Source organism: Anthonomus grandis, chromosome 18 (genome assembly GCF_022605725.1).
Source record: "Anthonomus grandis grandis chromosome 18, icAntGran1.3, whole genome shotgun sequence".
Lineage (NCBI taxonomy): Eukaryota > Metazoa > Arthropoda > Insecta > Coleoptera > Curculionidae > Anthonomus > Anthonomus grandis.
Window position 1 is genome coordinate 8,908,603 of NC_065563.1, and position 22,650 is coordinate 8,931,252.

Here is a 22,650-nt window from a genome sequence, read left to right on the forward strand (position 1 = left end):
CATTGTTTTTTTCTCAATCAATGTTTTTTTTCTACTACCACGTTTTAAGTTACGTACATAATATAAAGCGTATACTCTCATTAAGAGTAGTCTCACTAGAGAATAAAATTTTAAAAAAAAAGTTTATTATTATAAAATTTATGATAAAAAAAAATCTATGGTGTCAAAAAATAATAAGCCTTTGCAATAAAACAAAAACGAACTTTAAAGGTAATGCTTTTATTAAACAAAATAACAAAAATTAAATTCTTAAATCTTCATCCTCATTATCAGGGATAATCTCCTCTTCAGGGTCCTCTAGATGATCTACATCATGAGGGTTTTTAAAATCAAATGCCTGTTTGAAAAAATTAAGGTTATCGTCAGTCGCCCAATCTTCCTCATAGTGCTTAGCTAATAAAGCAGATATGCTTTTGTCAGATTTTAAGCTTGTGCCTACCCTTAATTGTTAATCTTTCAAATTAAGATTTTCTTTCCCCTTTTACAGAGACTCTTGGCATCAGAAATATTATTTTTATAAACTGGTTCACTTTTCACCAAAACTAACCCATTACTGTTTTTTAAAAATATTAGTCTTTTCGATGGTTGAAACCGAAAATGTCAGGTTGCAGGAGGTTTAACCACTTTTTGTACTTCAGTCCTCCAGTCAAAAACTGAGTAATCTCCCATCTTTAACACTATGGAATATTCTTTTATAATATTGATGCAGGTTTCTGGATCAATAATAGTGGAACATTTTTTCACCTTTCTTTCAATTTCAGCAAATACTCGGTCAGGGAGGGGAAAAGAATGACCAACAATGGGAAATAGAAGTTCTACACATTTCACATTGGGGGGAGAACAGCATTGCAGCCAGTATTGAATCATCCCAACCATTGTGGTATTCTTATTTTGCCCCCCACAACCATCGGCTACTAAACGTACTTGCTCGATCTCTTGATTAAAACTGAAATGTTTAAGAGTGTTAAAAACGGCGGAAACTATCTCATTGGAGCTTCTTTGACGATCATTATCTGCCCATATGAAATGATTTTACTGTTTGAGGGTTAAGACTGGACTTTGAGTATCCACTTACTACAGTAAAATTATAGAGGTTTATCTGCATACTAAAATAACAAGCTTGGTCTGGAATTTTCAGCAGCGGTAAATTATTGTGGCAGTCAATCGAAAATATTGCAATTCTTGGATTTGTATCTCTTAGCAAGTCATAAAATGCTTTGCTGCGTAGTTTGTGTACGCGCTGTTCTGTTATTGCCTTTACCTTTTCGTGTGGATCGGTGATTTTTTTTTTCTCCAAAAATTGTAGACATTTGGAACAAACATCAACTTTTGGTGATCCAAAGTCAATGTTGTACTCTCGTACAAAAATATGTCTGAAAAAATACTGTTTGACTTTTAACTGTTCGTTCACTTTTAAATTATACATCTTCCACAATTTAACTATGTTCAGTTCACAAGGTAAGTAAGTATCTTCTAATAACTGTTTTATTCCTCGCGTAATGAGTCTCACAACAAGTTATGGATTCAATAAAATGCTGTTTTTTATGGGCTGATTTGTTTGAAACACGGTCTCCTCCCCTTCTTTCAACTGGCAAAACACCTGTCTCGTGATATTGATTCAGTATTCTTTCAATTCGATTTTTTCCAACACCCAGTATAGCCACAAATGTCTTTTTACAAACAGAAATTTGTCCTTTTGGAGTGATAATTTTGTACTGCACACTGGCTGCCTTTGGTTTGTTTCGAACATTTTCTTTAATTTTGGTACCAGGTCTTTTTGGTTTATTCGTTACGCAGTGTTTTAATATAAACAGATCTTGATATGATTTGGATGCCTGATGATAAAACTTTTCATTAAATTTTCTTATTTCGGTCATAGTAAGCGACAAACATTGAAGCTTTTTGTTTTATGACCACACGTAAGAAATTCAGGAAGGCGCTTTCGTGAATATCTAAAAAAAACGAAAATTGTCGCTAGAGAATGCACTAATAAAAAATTCTTAAGTAAACATTCCTTTTTATTTTGGCTTTTTCTCTTTTCCATTCTTGCTTATTAACCAGTCTTTTTCGACCCTTGCCTGCTGGAATAGGCTCAATAGTAATGTCACTATCCATGTCGTCATGTACTTTTTTTACTAAATAATTTTTTTCGCTTGAAAAATTTTACAAAATTATTTTATTATACTCTTTGTCGTACCACGTTTTACCTCAAACTGATTAATTTAGAAAAATAATGGCGCCACGCTGCTTGCAGGTTCACGTGACTAGACAAAGTCACGCTTTGATTGGCTAAAAAGCAAATGTCTGCTTTTACATCTAATGCTAGATTTAAATCATGAATAAAGGCTTTAAAATTTCTACTTATGCACCTGATGGTGACAAAATCATATTGTCAACAACTTTTCTATATAAAATCCATCTTTAACTAATTTTTTTGTAAAATGTCAAATGTCTGGTTTTGCTTTTATACGCTTCATATTATAATATAATAAAGTGGGGTAAAGCCTTAAGCTGCATGAACACTTTTATATCTTAGAAGTCTATATAGGTTTTTGAGAGATGAGTAGTGTTTAGTTATTTAATTTTTTTTTGTTTTCTTTTATGAGCGATTTATTTTTTAAAATTGCGAATTTTAATGTAAGGTCTATATCTACGGGTTTTCTAGAGTTTAGAAATTTAATACTTAAATATGACTTTGATATGGTCTTTCCTAGAGAGACATGGCTAACTGACGGTGATGATGTTGAGGTTTTTTCTATTCCTGGTTACCGGTTTGGTCATAAGGATCGGGTAGGTAGAAGTGGAGGTGTGGCAATTTTAAGAGCACTTATTCGGCAGAAATTGTTTCATTGGAGTTTACTGTTGCACATTTTTTTGAATGTTCGATTCCTAAATTAAAAATCAGAAATGAATATTATTGTTTTTGCGTCTTCTATCGACCTCCCAATTCTAATTTTAATTTATTAGTTAATGACTTTGAGAATATTTTTTCATCTATTTATCCTTTTTTTGAGCAGGTAATATGTCTGGGAGATTTTAATATTAATCTACTGAATGAAACAAACCCTTTGATATCCTGGTTTGATAATTTTAATCTAATCCAAATTATAAATCAACCTACTAGAATTAGTCGGAATATTTGTGTATTACTTCTAGATCCAATATTTGTAACGGATGTGTCTTTGGTCGGTGATTTGGGGGTTGTGTCGTTGGAGGGGGTATCGGATCACACCTTGGTTTATTGTTATTTAAAAATAGAAGGAATAAAATTTTAATAATTTTAGCGCTCATCAATTTTTTGGTGAACTTCAAGCGATTAACTGGCATAATATAATTTACGAGCAAAATATTGACAACCAAATTTCCTTATTTAATGAATACCTTCTTTATATCTTCGATAGGCATGTCCGCTATATTTTTTTTGATTAATAGTTTTTGAGTTATAACCAAAACTTATGTTTTTTTAAATCCAACACTTTCTATATTTATAGTTCATAAAATTGGTCTTTTTTTTTCAAAAATATATAACAGTATGGACTTATTTCCAAAAATACGCAAAAAAAATTCAATTTCCTAAATTTAAATGATCAAATTCACAATGTAATGGGAGGCCATGGCTATTTATAACAAGAAACAAAAAAATTACATATAAATAGCTTTTTATTAAATTATCATGTTTTTACTGTAAGGGATTGGACCTTTATCGCTGTTAAGAATGTTTTTTTGATTTTTGAATATTAAAACCATAAAAAGCTAAACTTTCGTATGCATCTATTGTTATTAACTGATTTGTGACTTCTGACTGAGTGTTTAAAACATGTTCAGCCACACTTTTTAACTCTTCCATATTTCCCATGAGCTACATTTGCTTTAAATCTGACATTAATTGATCTTATACTGGTTTGTCCTATGTACTTTTCATCACAATCGTTGCAACTAATTTCATAGATCCCAGACTTTTCTCCCACTGTAGATACTGTAACTGCCTTCTCACACGTATACCATAAACGTCTCACATAGATCTACTTTAGAATAGTTCAGGGCCATATAGGAGCGTAAAAAATGACCCGGAAAATGCACACACACAAACACACATGATTGCACGTATTATACGTATTACACCCTCCCCCAAAACAATTCTTCAGCACATTCTAATCGACTTTTTTCCCCATTCTGAACTTTATCTACACACGTACAAAAAAAAAAAGTAAGAGTGGGTGCATGAGTGGGGTTCAGGCCACTCTCTAAACCCGCGTACAACCATTATGGTTCAGTCATGATCTCGCATCGTCGCATTAAACGTTAATTTGTTTAGTTTTTTTTTTCTAAATTATTTCGAGAATTTATTTTGTTTTTGACGCGCCGTCCCACTGTGTTTATTTCAAGTTGGTTTATCGGTTTTTTAATTTTTTTTTTAAATTTTGGCTCGTGTATCGTCAAGTTTCATAAATTCTTCTTGGTGAGTACTATTTATATGTAAATCGTCGGCGTAGGTGACCTACTAAATTCATCTGTGTGGTTTTTGGCGGCAAAAGTTTATATGTTTTTTTTTTGCGGTACGTACACTATCGGACAAAGTTTAAAAATTTGGTTTTATTGAAATATGCCGAGAGTAGGTACATAGTGAAAATCAACAATATTTTTAAAGATTTTATTTCGATAAATAAATAATAATAATAATAATAATAATAAATGTCTTATATTTCGTAAATTTACAGTACTTTGTACAAATTTAATTATTCATCAAAGTAATTATGTAAGGCGCAGTCTACCTAGTTAAATTCATATATAATAATATTAATAATAATAATACTAATAATTTGGTTTATTTGACAGTAATAACAGATAACACAAAAATTATTTTTATTTAGCTACAAAGGAATACATAAGTGTAGTTGTTACCACAAAAAGGAGTGTAAGGCAGTTTTCAACTGATAATAAATACACTTCCTATGGCTCTAATGCATATCTATAAAATACAAAGCAATAAATGAAATAAAATTCTTATCCGGTGCTATTAATGACATAATTTGCATACTTATATAATTTTTGGTTTAGAAGAAAAAAAAAACATGCAAGCAACCTTTTATGAAAAATGATAAGCCCTGTTGTAAAATTGTACTTGGCACTTTTAGTTTAGATTTGGTTTATGAATTTATTAGCAAGTTTTTTTATAACGGTATTTGAATAATGCTGGTTTTAAACTTTTTAAATCAGAGGGTATATTGTTGTATAGCATGTAAATATTATAGGAGAATGATCTGGTAAATACAGGGTGTCCGGAAGCTAGATGCAATCCTTATGACCTCTCATAACCCTAGTAAGCATTAGAGCCCCGATTGTGGGGTTATTTTAGGTTTTAATGTTAAATAAAACACAATTTTGTTTAAACTATTTATTGTTCATGTTCAAAATGCAATCCATTATTTCTAATACAGGCACGAGCCTTTTTTGTTACTTCGGTGATCGTTACTCTTATGGTCATATCTTCTTTCATCTTGTCAAATGCTTCATTTATTTTGCGAATCAACTCTTCTCTTGTTCTTATTTCGGTGGTGTATACAAGCTCCTTTGCCCGGCCCCATATGAAAAAATCCAACGGAGTTAGGTCAGGCGATCGAGGAGGCCAAGGAAAGGTACCGCCTCTACCGATCCAACCGTCCGGAAAACAGTCGTCAAGTAATTCCTGACAGCCAAGGACCAATGCGCTGGACAACCATCTTGCTGAAAGATTATTGGTCTTTCTCGTTCCAATAATCCAGCTTCGTCTAGAAGAACGGGAATATCATTTTGTAGAAAATCTAAATACATAGTTGGCACCATTTAAATTCTCTGGTAGAAAATGTGGCTCAATAATAGTCCTGCCTATTACTCCGGCCCACACATTACCCGAAAATCTGTTCTGAAATGAATTTTGTTTTTTCCAGTGCGGATTTGCATCTTTGGTAGCCCATTCGTGGAGGTTGTGGAAGTTGGTAATACCCTCTCGGGAAAAATTGGACTCGTCTGTCCACAAGATACTTCTTAAGAATAACGGGTCCTCGATGTCCATGTTCAATAAAAAGCGGCAGAACTGAATTCGTCTTGCAGGGTCTTCTTCTTGTAAGTCTTGCACCCCCGTACCATGAAAGGGATACTGTTCATCTTTCTTCATGGTCGTCCACACCTTCCATCTAGAAAGGCCAAGGTCTTCAGCTACTTTTCTGACGCTTACAGTAGGGTCTGCGGTAAAAGCTTCCAGTATTTGCTCCTCAATCTCTACATTATTATGGCCAGGGTTGACTCGACGTGCCGGATTATTCCCAATGCCAACTTCAGTAAGACGGCGAAAGATGTTTTGAAACACCCTGAAGTTTGGTAACCTCCGATCTGGATAACGTTCCTGGTACAAGCGTCGTGCCGAAGCTCCATTACCGTTAGCGCGTCCATATATGAAGACAATGTCAGCGTACTCTTGGTTGGTAAATTCCATTTTACAATACTGTTTAATAAAACGGACAGAAACTCGATTTAAAAAACAATAGATGCAGTCAGTACGAAATTGATAATCTTACAAAATTAGAGGCGAGAGTGAAACTAAACAACAAGAGGCTTAAATCACACGTTTTTATTTATTAAGCGAGTACCTAACTTGTCAGCCCCACCCCACAGTACCTACTAGGTACCCCTTACCCTACAGTATCTACTATTAGGTACCTACCTCTGCTTAATTTTGTTTTTATTACTTTTTATTTACCTGAACTGTCCCATAATAGAAAACCAATCCAGTAAGTTTTGTTTACATGACCTGCCGCACAAAAGAGGCCATAATTCTGAGAATTGGCATGAGTGATATCTTAAAATAAAGGGCAGAAGCTAGGCATATTTTTAGAGAGGTTTGAACGACGAAAGCATTTTCATAACAATTATTTAAGCATAAAACAAAGCATTTTTATTTTAACTCCATGTTTATTTTTTACGTTTCAATATCTCTATTTTTTCTAATAAGCTTACACAGAAGCTTGAAATTGATCGTATTTTTTATGAATACACATTAGACAAAATAAAGTTTGAAACTCCGATACTAATTGTAACTTGCGCTCTATTACCGTTTAAGTGTGAAATTTTGGTATTTCTTGAGAAAAATACAAAAGTTTGACCTACACATATTTAGCTTAAAATGTTTGAAATTAAGTCAGCTATCACCCCCTTAAAGGATTGCATCTAGCTTCCGGACACCCTGTATACTTGTTTTATGCAAGGAAGTATAGCAAACCCTTAAATCTCAGATTTAAGGTATGAACGTCGGATCTAAATTTAATTTTTTGGCAAAGATATGGAGGGCTTTTGTTAAAAATTAAAGCATGAAACAAAACCACTAAGACGGTTTTCCATGTCAAGCCAATTTGAAAAAGAATGCTTTATCAAATCGCATTACTAGATACATCAAGGTGTTTCATTTTAAAAAATAACGCAAATTTTGATCACCTTGTATAAAAAAAAAATAAATTTTGGAATATCGAAAGATAAAATGAACTAAGTCAAGGACTCTACATAGATTTTTCAAAAATCTAGAAACAGAACTTCGTAAATATTAAGATATAAATGATAAATTGATTTTCGTGAAAACTTCCTTAAATTGTTAATAAATAGGCAACGTCGCATTTTAGGGCAAAACAGTTGTAGGGTTAAAGTTATTAGGTTGATTGACATTCGGGTTCTCCTCTAGACTCTCGAAAAGCTGATGTAGTGTCAAGCTGTAAAAAAAATCACCAATCAGCTATTTTTTTAAATATCCGTAAATAAGACATATTATTATTTAAATTAAGTACCTAATTTTATTGACAAAAATTTGATTTTTTCAAAGAAATTTGCATTAAAAAGTTTTAAATTGACAGCCCGTATAATTTATATACATTTAAATTCTCATAAATGTATATATGAGAATTTAAGTTAATCGATTTAAAAAATATTTTTGCTGGGTAAAGTTTTCCTTGAATTGTCTAATTAGGTTGGTGGTCATTTTGGTGTTTATCACTGATGTTTTGGGTTTATTTTAATTACATATACTAATTTGTTTGTAATCATCTAGTAGAATTTAAAAGAACAGTGCTTTACACATACAGGTAATTTGTCATCAAGACTATACCATAATTATTATTGCTCATAATTTGTTTACTTTTTGTATGAAATGTATTAAACTTTTTTGAATAGGTATATTAATATTATTATTAATATTATTATTATAGATTTCATGCTAAACGGCAATTGCACTTTCTCCTGGAAAAGAGGGGATCATTCAGTTGTCTCAGAAGGATGAAGCTCTATTAGAGTCCTTTCCATAATATATTGAAATCCCTGGAAGGAGTAAAAATTTCTTTCGAATATCTGAAGTAATATATTAAATTAATCCAGTTTTCTGGAAAACCTACAGAATTACGTTAAAAGTCATAAAAAATCACTCGAAGCGTCCAGAAAATAGAAAAACTGATTCCAAAAGCCTGGAATAAAAAGGAAAAATATGCCAATTTTCCAGATTTAAAAAATCCCAAAAACGCATTATTGTTAAATTAAATAAAAACCTAAAATTAAATAAAAACATTGTATTCCAACATTATAAATACCTGCAAGACATGGAAAAATTAACGCAAAATCTTGAAATAAAACAAAATTTTATTACAATTACCTGGAATAATATAAAAATACTCAAAAAGTCTGGAAACTGTTAAAAGTTATTTTAAAAATTTTGAAAGTTCTGAAATTAAACATTAAAAATCAAAACCTATTTTAAAACATTAAAATTAAAAGAAAACTTATTTGAAACACCTGGAAGACGTAAAAAATGATTCTGAAGTCCTGGAATAAAACAAGATTTTATTCCAAATGCCTCTAATATTATAATTTTTAAAATTTCAAAAATTTTGAAAATAAAAACTTATCCTAAAACATTAAAACAAAAATTATTTGAAATACTTGAAAGACGTGATAATTGACCCAAAGTCCTGGAATAATATAGGATTTCATACAAATGCCTGGAATATCATAAAAATTCTTAAAAAATCTGGAAGATCTTAAAACCTCTAAAATCAGGAGTTAGAGATTGACAACAAAATTATTTTGGGACATTAAAATTAAAAAATAAATTATTTAAAATACTTGAAAGGCGTTGCAAATAACCCTAAGACCTAGGAATAAAATGATGTTTTATTCCAGATGCCTGGAATATTGTAAGGGTGTTCAAACAATATAAAAAATTGCAAAAATACTTTTTTTAAATTTCAAAGTTTTTGGAATTAAAAATTTGAAACAAAAAATCATCCTAAAACATTAAAATTAAAAGAAAAATTATTTGAAACACGTGGAAAATCACCCTAAAGTTCAGGAATAAAAAAGATTTTATTCCAAATGCCTGGAATAATATAAGAATGCTCGAAAAATCCGGAAAATTAAAAGAAAAACTTATTTTGAAACATTAAAATTAAATCATAATTTTTTTGAAATAATAGTAATTTCCCGAAATTATCGGGAATTTTTGCTCCAAATGCATTTATTATTTCTGTTTAAAATGCCACAGTTTATAAATGTATTTTCATCGGTCCATATTACCTTTATAATTAATTTTATTTTCTTAATTTGTAAAAAACCATAATTGCTTAAATTTTTAGTAAAATAACTGACAAGACAGAAAATTACGCAAAATTCCTGGAAAATATTTTAAAAAATTATTGAAATCCCCGGAAGGAGTAAAAATTTCATTTAAGTGTCTGAAATAATATTGTATATAATTAATCCAGTTTTCTAGAAAACCTACAGAATTACGTTAAATGTCTGGAATTTACAAAAAATCACTCCAAGAGTCTAGAAAATAGAAAAACTGATACCAAAAGCCTGGAATAAAAACCAAAAATATGCCTATTTTCCAAAATTAAAAAATCCTAAAAACGCAATAGCGTTAAATTAAATAAAAGCATTGTATTCCAATATTATATTTTGCAAATACCTGCAAGACATGAAAAAATTAACGCAAAATGTGTGAAAAAGTGTGCAAAAGACGTCATAATTGACTCAAAGTCCTGGAATAAAACAGGATTTCATCCAAATGCCTGGACTGTCATAAGAGTCCTTAAAAAATCTGAAAGATTTAAACATTTAAATTAAAAGATCAATTTTTTGAAATAATAGTAATTTTCCGAAATTATCGGGGATTTTTGCTCCAAATGCATTTATCATTTCTGTTTAAAATGCCACAGTTTGTAAATGTACTTTCATCGGTCCATATTACCTTTATAATTAATTTTATTTTCTTAATTTGTAAAAAACCATAATTGCATAAATTTTTAGTAAAATAACTCACAAGACAGAAAATTACGCAATATTCCTGGAAGATATTTTTAAAAGTTATTGAAATCCCCGGAAGGAGTAAAAATTTCCTTTGAGTGTCTTAAATAATATATTAGATGAATCAAGCTTTCTGGAAAACCTACCTAATTACGTTAAAAGTCTGTAAGTCATAAAAAATCACTCGAAGAAGTCTAGAAAATAGAAAAACTGATTCCAAAGGCCTGGAATAAAAAGGAAAAATATGCCAATTTACCAAGCTTAAAAAATTCTAAAAACGCAATAGCGTTAAATTAAATAAATGCATTGTATTCCAATATTATACATTAATTAATGTATATTTCAAATACCTGCAAGACATGAAAAAATTAACGCAAAATCTTTATTACAATTGCCTGGAATAATATAAAAATGCTCAAAAAGTCTGGAAACTGTTGAAAGTTATTTTTAAAGTTTTGAAATTAAGCATTGAAAACCAAAACCTATTTTAAAACATTAAAATTTAAAGAAAACTTATTTGGAACACCTGGAAGACGTAAAAAATGATTCCGAAGTCCTGGAATAAAACAAGATTTTATTCCAAATGCCTCTAATATTATAATTTTTTAAATTTCAAAAATTTTGAAAACAAAAACTTATTCTAAAACATTAAAATAAAAATTATTTGAAATACTTGAAAGACGTAATAATTGTCCCAAAGTCCTAGAATAAAACAAGATTTCATCCAAATGCTTCAAAAATCATAAAAATCCTCAAAAAATCTGAAAGATGTTAATACCTCCAAAAAATCTGGAGTTAGAAATGGATAACAAAATTGTTTTGGGAAATTAAATGATAAATTATTTAAAATACTTGGAAATCGTGGCAAATAACCCTAAGACCTAGAAATAAAATTATGTTTTATTCCAGATGCCTGGAATATTGTAAGGATGTTTGAAAAATATACAAAATTCCTAAAATGTATTTTGTAATTTTAAAATTTCTGGAATTAAAAATTGTGAGCAGAAAATATTAACCCTAAAACATTAAAATAAAAAGAAAAATTATTTGAAACCCGTGGAAAATGACCCTAAAGTCCAGGAATAAAAATAGATTTTGTACCAAATGCCTTGAATAATATAAGAATGGCCGAAAAATCAAAAGGAAAAACTTATTTTAAAACATTTTACAGAGATTTTAAAAATGTGAAAATTCTATATTGCGCCCATAAGAAAAAACAGAGTTGATGATGGTTAGCAAAAGACGAAACATCGTATTAAAAATCCAAAGGTACCATCATGTAGCACAAAAAAAGTGGCAAAACAAAAGTGCAAATTATTTTAAAATCAAGGTCGAATTTGGAATACCCTGTTTATTATTATTGTATAATTTTAATAATATTGGTGCAAGAACTAGGCCCTGAGGTTACAACTATTATTAATAAAATAATAAAATTCCAAGCTGGCAACAGTTTTTCTCCTCACACTTACAATTTGATTTACCCAATAAGGAAATTTAAGTTTTTTATGACTATGCTTAATACTGTATTGAAAGGAGAAATTGGGAACTCAAACTGTGATTTACGTCTTTTAATTAAATTCTTTTATCTTAAAAATAGTAGTTGAGTTTTGAATTTGTGAATTTTTTGAATTTATGAATTGAGTTTTAAATATACTAATAAAATTGTTACAAAATCGTGGTAAGTTCTTTATTGTTTTATTATATTCTAGCGATTTTTTCATTCATTTTTTTACTCGGAACGGTCTCGATGCTATACAAACGCATTGATGGTACAATTAAAAAAAAATGTTCATGCAAAAAGAGCTGCTTGATGCTTAAAACTTATATATGTCCTAAATTTCATAAAAATAAAAAACGTTTTTTTCCTATTATATTAACAAGCTGTATCTCGGAAAGAAAGGAATAAACTAGGGCTTATTTTTGCCACATAGATTACGTGGTTAAAATTTCTTAATAAGCCACCCTGTATAATATAACTTGATATGGATATATATATATATATATATGTATATACAAAAAAATTAAATAAACACACGCTCTATTAACCGTATATATCGATTGCCAATCAATTTTCTCAATGAAATCGCATTTAAAATGTCATAAGGTGTAATTACTGAATGATTAACTGGCCACGCACGTGATACATTTTTTTCCTGGCCAACATAACCTTTAATTCTAACCGAGAGAAACAATTGAAAAATTCACAATATATAAACGCTATTGTTTCCTCATTAATATTAATAAAACCCGAGGTTCTCACGGTACCTTTCTGGTACATGGTGACACATTTATATCACTTAAAAAAAAAAAACTTGTCTCCACAGTTTCTGGGAAATATACAGAAATTTGTTGTTTATGAAGTTTAATTTTTATGTTAGAAAGTTCTAGTGAGTTAAGCTGCTTGTAGTGTCAAGTTTTTTAGTAATTGCTAATTAATTGCCATACCATGGGCTTGTCGAGTAGGGATTTTAGAGAAGTGTACCATAGTAAGTACTTTTAATGAGAAATTTCTACAAGTAATTATAGACAAGGTAACCGTTGGGTGGAAAAAGAGTTTTAGGAACGACTTTCTAAAGAGCTTAAAGAAGAAAATCGATAGTGGCAACAATATTAGAGCTAAATTTATTTATTATCAAAATTAAGGTAAATATTGAAAGTATTGATATTAAAAAATGTTACTATAAATCAAACACTTCCGACAGCAATATTCTGAGAGGTTTAATATATATTACAGCAATAGTCTAAAACATTGAGATGTGCCCATTTATTTTCAAAACTTAATTTAAAAAAAATTTAAATGTTTTTTTAATAACAGAATCGTACGCATTAAAAAAGCGTTTATATTGATCTGAAAAATATAAAAATAATAAAGAAGTTTATTTAGCATAATAAAACCTAACCTAGGACAACACAAATGGTATAATAAAACTTATAACTAAAATCATAAAAAGAATATAATGTACAACAAAAAAAAAATAGAAATTCTCTTAGCTATCCCTATTTAAAAGATGTTTTCTCAATAACATCCTAAACTGATTTACATTATCACAGGCAATTTATTAAATTCTATTGAGCCCCTAAGTTAAATCGAATTAAGTAACTGAACAGTGTTACACCTCTCTACTATGGCGAAATCTGACGATGTCTAGTATTGTATGTATGTACATCAATACTACGTAGTAAGAGTAACAAACGATGTTTCAATTTAAATATAAACAAATAGACATTAAATTTTATACGTTCAGTCACAGACATATTTAGGACACTTAACATACATTTAATTGGTGTATATCGATTATATTTTAAAATCAGTCTCATAGCTCTATTCTGTATTACTTTCAACTGGTGTATTTTATATTGTGGCAGATTAAACAACAACGTGGAGCAATACTGCAAATGCGGAAGTGCAATGCTATTAAACAAAAGCAACTTTGTGCTCATGGAGAGGTTTCTTCCCACTCTGGTGATAAATCCAACTTTTTTGGAGAATTTTCGCATGACGTAGTCTGTGCACAAAAGTTTATATATATATATATATATATATATTGCATGTGCACAAAAGTTTAAATTGGCATCTAGAATACTAAGTACCCAAATACTTAATTTCACTCTCATAAAGAATGCCATTTACAGTATTGCTCACGCTCACACTATCCATGTCTATTTGATTAAGTCGTGACTTTTTGCCAAATATGCAAAACTTCGATTTAGCTGTATTTAAACACAATTTGTTAGTGCAAAGCCAGACAAATAAACTATTTAATTAATTTTTTAGGTCGATTTGCATTTGCTGTAATTTTTTGCCTATAATATACACCATTGTATTATCTGAAAATAATACCACCCTACACTTTTCAATAACTTTTACCATATCATTAATGTACAGTAGAAATAACAATGGTCCTAAAACAGTTCCTTGAGGCACACCATAATTAACAGAAACACACTGAGATATACTATTTTTAAACATTACACGTTGGACTCTGTTGGACCCATACGACTTAAACCAAGTCAAAGCATTATCCCTAATTCCTAATTGCTGTAGTTTGGTAATTAAAATTTGTCTATTATCGTTTCGAACGCTCTCTTAAAATCTAAAAATACCGCTAAAACAAGATTATCACAGTCGATAGTTTTGAGAAAATCATCACAAATAATAACGACAACGGATTCACAAGAATGATGCTCACGAAATCCCGACTGTCCAGGAACAATTATTTTGCCTTTATCACAAAACTCAACAAGTTGTTCCTTAACACAATTCTCAAGGAGTTTTTTAATAGACAGGTCCCGTGTTAATGGGTCTAAATTCATTATGCAAATTTGTGTTTTGTACTTTGGGAACAGGAATAACAGTAGACAGTTTCCAATCATCTGGGAAAACACCGTTAGACAAAGAAGTATTAATAATGTCTAACAATCTATTACCAATCATAAGAGAGACATCACAGAGGACATGTTTTGATATATCAGATTCACCACCACCAACATTTTTTAAGTTTTTTAGAGTATTTTTCATTTTTAACATAGAGACAGATTTGAATTTAGAAAAAATGTTAAACACGGGAGGACATACAACATTATTTAATCGGTTTCCGCTTTGTGGTATATTATTTATAATATCCTCCACACTCTCTACAAAATATTTATTAAATCTGTGGGATAAAACTTCTTCATCTTGGAGTAATTCTAAATTAAAATTAATTTGCTCCGGTAGTGTGCTACTTTTACTCGGCAACAGTGTTTTCAAATTCTTCCATAGTTCCTTCGGGTTCTTTTTTATTAGAATCTATATATTCAAAAAACTAATGTAAAATTGTAAAATTTCTTTTAGCCTTATATTGATTCCAATTATTTTCACTTTTATCAATTATTGCCCTCTTATATAAATTATCTCTTTCACGCAAGTTCTCTTATCTCCTCGGTTATCCATTTTTTATCCCTATATTTTAATATTTGTAAACATTTAGTCCTCGGACACATTTTATCTAAAATGCTCTTTATGTCATTCAAAAAAGAATTAGCCAATCTATTTACATCAGAGATACTGTTATTCCACTCGAATGCAAGTAGTTCTTCTTGTAATTTTACAGAATTATAGTTCTTAAATGATCTTTGATATGATACAAGTTCTATATTTTAATCTTTTTTTTTTAATTTGGGAGAATTGATAAAATGGAATGGTCACTAATTTTGGGTGTTATATGTTCACTATAAGATAAGTGCTTGTCATTGGTAATTATAAAATCAATTAAAGTTTGGCTAGCAGACACGGTTCTAGTTGGAGTTTTGACTATCTGTGAAAATCCATTTCTAAATATTATGTCCTTAACTTTGTTGCCGTAGACAGTATTTTTAAACAGATTAAAATTGAAGTCACCAACAATTACATTTGTTCCATTAAAGTCACTAACCTCATCTAGGTATTGATCAAAAAATTCCAAAAATTTAGCATCATCTTTGTTAGGTGGATGATATAAAACAGAACACAAATACTTATCACGAGACACAGACATTTCAAAAGACAGTAACCAGACATAACTTTTAACACATACTACTTTTCTAATTCTTTATTTAATATCACGCCTAATTAATGCTACGACCCCTCCTGTTTTACTGTTATTACTCGTACATGTACATTGCTCTACCCATCTATGACCAGCTCACATGACTCAATATCGGAAGTTACGTGAGTCTCGCTTAAAAGAATAATATTTGGTTTCCAATCGTTAATTAAAAGATTAATGTGATCCTTGTTGACAGTTAAAATAAACCATGTTTGCATTAAATACAATAGTTTTATCTAATTGCTATATGTTGTACTTGTTCCTTTGTTGTTCTTCAATCCTTTTGTACGATTCACACTTGTTTAATCTCCCATACAGTATGACCAACATCTAAATTAAGGCTATATCTTTGATTAGACATAACACAATTAACACATTTCTATTACACTCCTTAACGTCATGATCACCACTACATTTTGCACATGTTTTACTGCCTTTATAAGCAACACTTAAAACACCGTTTAATATTATAGTCATTAAAAACGACACAACGGTTCCACTCAATATTTATTATTTCCCTCTCAATAAAATAGACTCCCTAACATATAACCATTTCCATTATTAAATTAAACTTTTTATCTATTATCTTAGTTTTACGCAGATTACGCAGATTTAATTTTGTTTCTAAACTCCTACGTATATTATTTTGCATTTTAATTTTTGCAATAATTCCTGCATCATCTAACGGATGTTTGGACTCATTTATTCCCACCACTTTTAGTCGCCTTTCCAAGACTTTAGGCACATTAACAGTATAGTTGTCGGCCATTTTAGTTTGTACTTCAGTCTGAATAATACCAATATTCTTTTCATTGCCACATTTAAGAATTATTCCTCCGTTCTTTGTGGGTTTACCCAAAGACAAACCCGCAACAATCTCAGGTGGATTCACTTTTTTTCTGATATCGTCCTTCATTTGCTTCGTGTTTTTATCAGCCTCTTTGGTTTAACTACCAATATTTTATTATCATTCTGCAATACCTTTGCATATGACATTGAATTCCTTACCACTGAAGCTGATGTTGTCACTACTTTTGTTCCTTTAAGGCTAGCGATTTCTTCTCTAAGGCCACGGTGTTCGCTTAAGAGCAAATCCACCTTTGCACTTAACTCCTTAGTCTTAGCCACCAAATATTGTAAGATATTACTAATTTCATTTGCAGAGTCTTGATCCATAAAATCATCGATACGGCTGCGTTTTCTAGATCTTTCGTTTCTGGGTGCATCGGTAGTTGATCTACCTTCACCTAAAGGTTCACATCCCTCGCATTTCCAAGTGGATTTTTTCATGTGGAAACCACGCATGTCCACATTAGCACATTTTCCATGATAATAATATTTTTACGCAGAACATTGAATAATAGACTTCACATCTTCAGAGACCAATTTACACTTAATACAATTGATCATGGGGTCCCCATCAAATATATTGTTGGAAGTCTCCATTATACAGACCAAAAAAAAAAACAAAACACTTAAAAGCTCATAAATAAAATTAACTGTAAGTCCAAGCCTGACCCTTTAATGCAACAATAACAATGAAATGTGTAAATATGCGTAAACTGCTTATCAGTTAGGAATTTACTACTGTTGATTCCGATAACGAGCCTGATTAGTATTTGAAACTTAATTTCCCACTTTTCACTTTCTTCTGGTTTTATTTCGGATTTTTAATCATACACGTGAAAACTTTACATTTTTCTGCACACATTGATCCAGACAAATACATAAAAAAATCTTAATTCAACTTCAAAAACACTAAAATGATAGCGGTGATAGAAAACACGTCTGGTTTGCGTAGTACAGACCCAGACTACGTAAATAATACCTAATATCTATAAAAGAAGTTGAGAAAATTGTGAAAAACTGTAAATTTTGCCTGTCATTAACGATTTTGCGCTAAAATTAATTTATTCTTATATTTTTATTAAGAATTAATTCTAAAGTAAAGCTCTTTTAGACACAAACAAAGGTTTTTTGGTTTTATCTAACTTATGCGTGGTTTTAATTAATTTTGGAAGTTTTATAATTATGATGCAGAATTATCATAAATCTATAATCAAATTTTTAAATAAAAAATAATATCGTGCATAAGTATTGTGCATAAGTATTGTGCCTACCGTTACATTTTCTGCAGTTTGTTAATCTGCAAACCGTATTTAAATGACCTGGACGCCTTTTTTCAAAGTCTTTTTGCATGCGTATTTCTTTCGGTCGCAGATAATTTAAGAAAGTCTGCGCAGTTTCGAATATAATGACTTCGTTTGCAAAAAACACAAACCGTATTGTGGGTCGCATAATCATTTGTATTAAAATTCGCATTATTAGGTTTTAAAGCATTAGCTTCCGTATTAACAAATGATTTAGATATTTTCGTTTGTCTGTTGGGAGTATTGCCTGAAGAAGTATCGCGTTTCGATTCTATGGTTTCTAGCAGGTCGGCTTTCGACTCCAAAAATGCTTTCAAGTCGTCTAAAGTCGGAAGCGCCATGCTTGACCTAAAACTTTCCCACTCTCGCGCTGTTGACTTGCCAACATGCCCCCGGCCTTGAAAGGAATGACTTTCAATCGTCAATGGGCAGAGGACATATTTTCGGAAAAGCTCGACGAATGACGCCGTCTGCTGTCTGGATGGAAGCCACACGACAAATTCCATCTTTCCCAGGATGTAAGCTTAGTATACGCCCAAGTTTCCATTTCATAGGACTAACTGTGTCCTGCTTCAGCAGTACCATGGATCCTGACTGCAGCTCGCCTTGCGTCTTCTTCCACTTGGTCCTTTGCTGGAGTTCTAAAACATATTCTTTCGACCATCGTCGCCAAAAGTTCTGTCGCATCTGTTCCAGGAGTTGAAAGCGAGAAAGTCTACCAGTAGGTATTGCAGTGATGTCAGGCTCCGGGATAGACGTTAGTGGTTGGCCGATGAGAAAGTGGGCGGGAGTTAAAGGATTGTCGTCATTGGGATCGGTTGATGGCAGTGAGAGTGGACGGGAGTTTAAAATCGCCTCAATTTGCGCAAGTATTGTCGTCAACTCTTCAAAAGTTAAAATATTATTGCCCACCACTCGCTTCAGATGATGTTTACTTGACTTTATACCTGCCTCCCAGAGGCCACCAAAATGAGGTGAATGAGCCGGAATAAAACGCCATCTTATGCCTTCAGATGAGCATGAGTCAAATATTTTATCTTAGTTTTCGAATAAAAAACTTCCCAAATTTTGCAGTTCGTTATTGGCACCAGTAATATTGGTGCCATTATCGGAGTAAATTTGTTGGGGTTTCCCGCGTCTACTTATAAAGCGTTTTAACGCCAGCAAAAAGGTATCAGTTGAAAGATCGGAAACCAGCTCAATATGAACTGCCTTTACAGCGAAGCATACAAACAACGCCATGTAACATTTTGAAGTCTTACAACCTCTAACCTTACGGTCTGTATAATAAAAAGTCTTTATAATAAAAATTACAATCTGCAAGATTGAAATTTTTATTATAAATTCAAGGAAAAATTATATATTTCTTTTTAATTTCGAAAATTTTAATGAAAAAATTGTCAATATGAAAAAAACCAATGTGAACAAAAAACGTATAAATAAATTACCGAAGAAAGAAAAAAAATTAACTTTTAGGTGCAAAAACATTAAAAAAATTACATTTTAAAAAATCCTAATTATCTTTTGAAATTAAAAAAACGGGCGTTTCTTTAGACAAAAATCAAATCAAGTGGCAGAATATAGCATTATAGAAAAAAAACTTTTTTTTGGACAAAGTTATAATCTTGAAATTTAAAAATCGCTTTAAATTGGGAAAGTAAACGATATCTGAAAAAATAAATCTGTCAATCTTATTTTTTTATGAAAAACGTGAAAGTCTTATAGGAAAATGTTTCTAATAAAATTTATGTGAAATCAAAGAGAGTTTATGTGAAAAAAAAATGCGAAAAATTGTAAATTTTTCATGTCAGTAACGATTTTGCGATAAAATTAATTTATTTTTTAAATAAATGATTCTGAAGTTAAACCCTTTTGGACATAACCAAGAAGTTCTTCAGATACATCTAAGTTATGCCTGGCTTTAATTAATTTTAGATATGTTATATGGTTCCTTATTATAACAATAATAGTAATAATAATATTCTTTATTTAGCTTAAAAATAAATATAAACTACACTATATTTTTAAATAAATTCAGAAAAATGTAAAACTTTTATACATTTATTACATATTACCCTCCTTTGTGAGCAGAAGTTCATAAATCTATTTCGCATATTTTATTTTTTTTATAATTAATTAAATTATAAGAAAATTTTTAAATAAAAAAATAATTTCTGTAAGTAAATGCTCTTCGTGTCTATTTAAGTTATGCATTAATTTACTCTAATTTGTACCTCTTTTTTTTAGTAAAAAAAATTCTGATCTGCAGAGGGAGTTTTTCGGTTTTATCTAAATTATGCATGGCTTTAATTAATTTTGGAAGTGTTATAATTATGGTGCAGATTTATCAGATAAACCTATAATCAAATTAACAAAAAAAAATATCTGTAAAAATGAAATTTTTATTATAAATTCAAGGGAAAATTTGATAAATTATATTTTTTTAAATTTTAATGAAATAATTGTCATTTTTAAAAAAACCAATGTGAAAAAAAATATAAATAAATTACCGAAGAAAGAAAAAAAAATTGAAATAAATTTTTAGGTGCAAAAACATTTTAAAAAATCCTAATATTTTTATGAAATTAAAAAAGGGGCGTTTCTATAAACAAAAATCAAATCAAATCAAGTGGTAGAATACTAGAATACTAGCTGTCGTTTATGAAGTTTAATTTTTATGTTAGAAAGTCTTAGTGAGTTATGCTGCTTGTAGCGTCAAGTTTTTCAGTAATTGCTAATTAATTGTTTTGCTAATTTGGCGCCATACCATGGGCTTGTCGAGTACGGATTTAAGAGAAATTAAGTCTACCATAGTAAGTACTTTTAATGAGAAATTTCTACGAGTAATTATAGACAATAAATATTCAAAATATTGATATTAAAAAATATTACTGTTAATCAAACTCTTCCGAAGACAATATTCTAAGAGGTTTAATATTAACGTTTTTAGATATTGCAGCAATAGTCTAAAACATTTTTCCCTAAAAATGTTAAAAATGTTAATTTCTGTCATGTAAGTAAAAGTGTAAAATATATTAAAATTAAATAAAAAACTTGTAAGTCAAAGACAAAAACTTGTAGGCCTACACAAATAGTTCTTCCTATCTATTTAAGTTATGCATACCATTTATGAAAAAAATAAATGATATATATTTTTAATTATCCAGTATAATTTAAGAATAAAAAATATTAGACATATTGACTAAAAGTAGCGTAGATGGAGTTTGCAGGAGTTTTGAGAAATTGTGATATATATTCCCATAACGTTTTTAACATTTTAACGTTAAAATAATACTCTTTTAATTTTGGTTTAACAAAGCTTACAATTAAATCAATCATGTGCATTAAATTAAGAAGTTTCATATTTTGTACAAAAAAAAATGTGTATCAAAGGTACGCTGTGTGTTTGATTAATAAATAAAACACACTACTTGTATTCGACGTATACCTATAGTTGTTTTCCATCTTTTCTGTAGTAATACAGGTTTTTCATTAATTGCCTTTCTAGCTCAACTATGTAATTTTACCTGAGTTTATTTTTACCTGACTGACAACGTCACCGTACCTAAGTACTATAAGGTAATTATAGTATAGATTAATAACAATATAATGAAATTTTAACTTTCTATTTCCCTTCATTTTAAATCGTGGAATAGTTTGTTAATAAAATTCATTTCTTCGCCGAACATCGACCTGTTTGTATATTTCGAACACGGGATAAATATAGAAATTTTTTTATTTTAATACCGTTTATCAGATAGAAGTTTATTTTGTTTCTATAATTTGTGTTTCTATAATTTGTGTACCATTTTTTTGAATAGTGTCGTTGCTTTGACAAGTAAGTTGATCTTAACATTGTATTAATTTCTATCATGTTTTATGGGTTTTTTCGTCCCATTTTGTGATTGAGTTTTTTATTTTTGTGACTTATTACGATTTATATTTTAACGAACAATGCTCCTTCCTATTCTAATTTAATGTATCTTCTTATAGTGTCTTAAGGCCTAAAGCGCTAGGCAGCAATTTTTAAATTTATTATACGCTGAATACAAGTAGTATGTTTTATATATTAAAAAAAATTAAACGAATTTAAAATGCTGAATCAATGTTTGTCAAGTATTTGAATCAATATACAAAAATAGTTTGCTTAAAGATAAAGAAACATTAACTATTATATTATTTATTTTTATATTTTTTATTATACAGGGTATTACTTAAGGGTAAGTCATAATTTAAAAGGGACATTCCTGGACCGATTTTAAGTCAAAAAGTTCATATAAACATGGGTCCTAAAATGATTAGTTTTCAAGATACAGATACAGGGTGTTAAAGTTTTATTTTTTTTGTAATAATTGAGTGATTATTTTTAAGATGAATAACAGTAGACTTTTCAGCGTTTAATAATAATCCGGTTTCTTTACACCAGCTTGTGAAATTCATTGCAGCTAGAGACTGCATCGGTGTAGGTCGGTTTTTGCAATATGATTGAGGTGTCATCCGCAAATTGACATATATGAGTCTTTTCTACTTAGGTGACTAGATAGATCGTTATAAAAAATAAAAAAATTAGTGGGGATACTATTCCTCACCTGGGGAAGTCCGAATCTTACGTCAAG

General features: G+C 30.1%; 1 protein-coding gene across 2 annotated transcripts in view; it reads left to right on the top strand.

The window, feature by feature from the left end:
- Nucleotides 1-4,259: 4,259 nt before the first annotated feature.
- LOC126747099 (protein spaetzle 3) overlaps nucleotides 4,260-22,650 on the top strand; it is a 94,286-nt gene continuing 75,895 nt past the window's right edge. Inside the window, exon 1 of one of the 2 annotated variants that reach the window (XM_050455595.1) lies at nucleotides 4,260-4,459. The gene's annotated coding sequence lies outside the window, so the exon portion shown is untranslated. Of the gene's footprint in view, nucleotides 4,460-4,535; nucleotides 4,557-22,650 lie in introns of those variants that run through there. The other variant, XM_050455597.1, reaches the window with a different exon arrangement.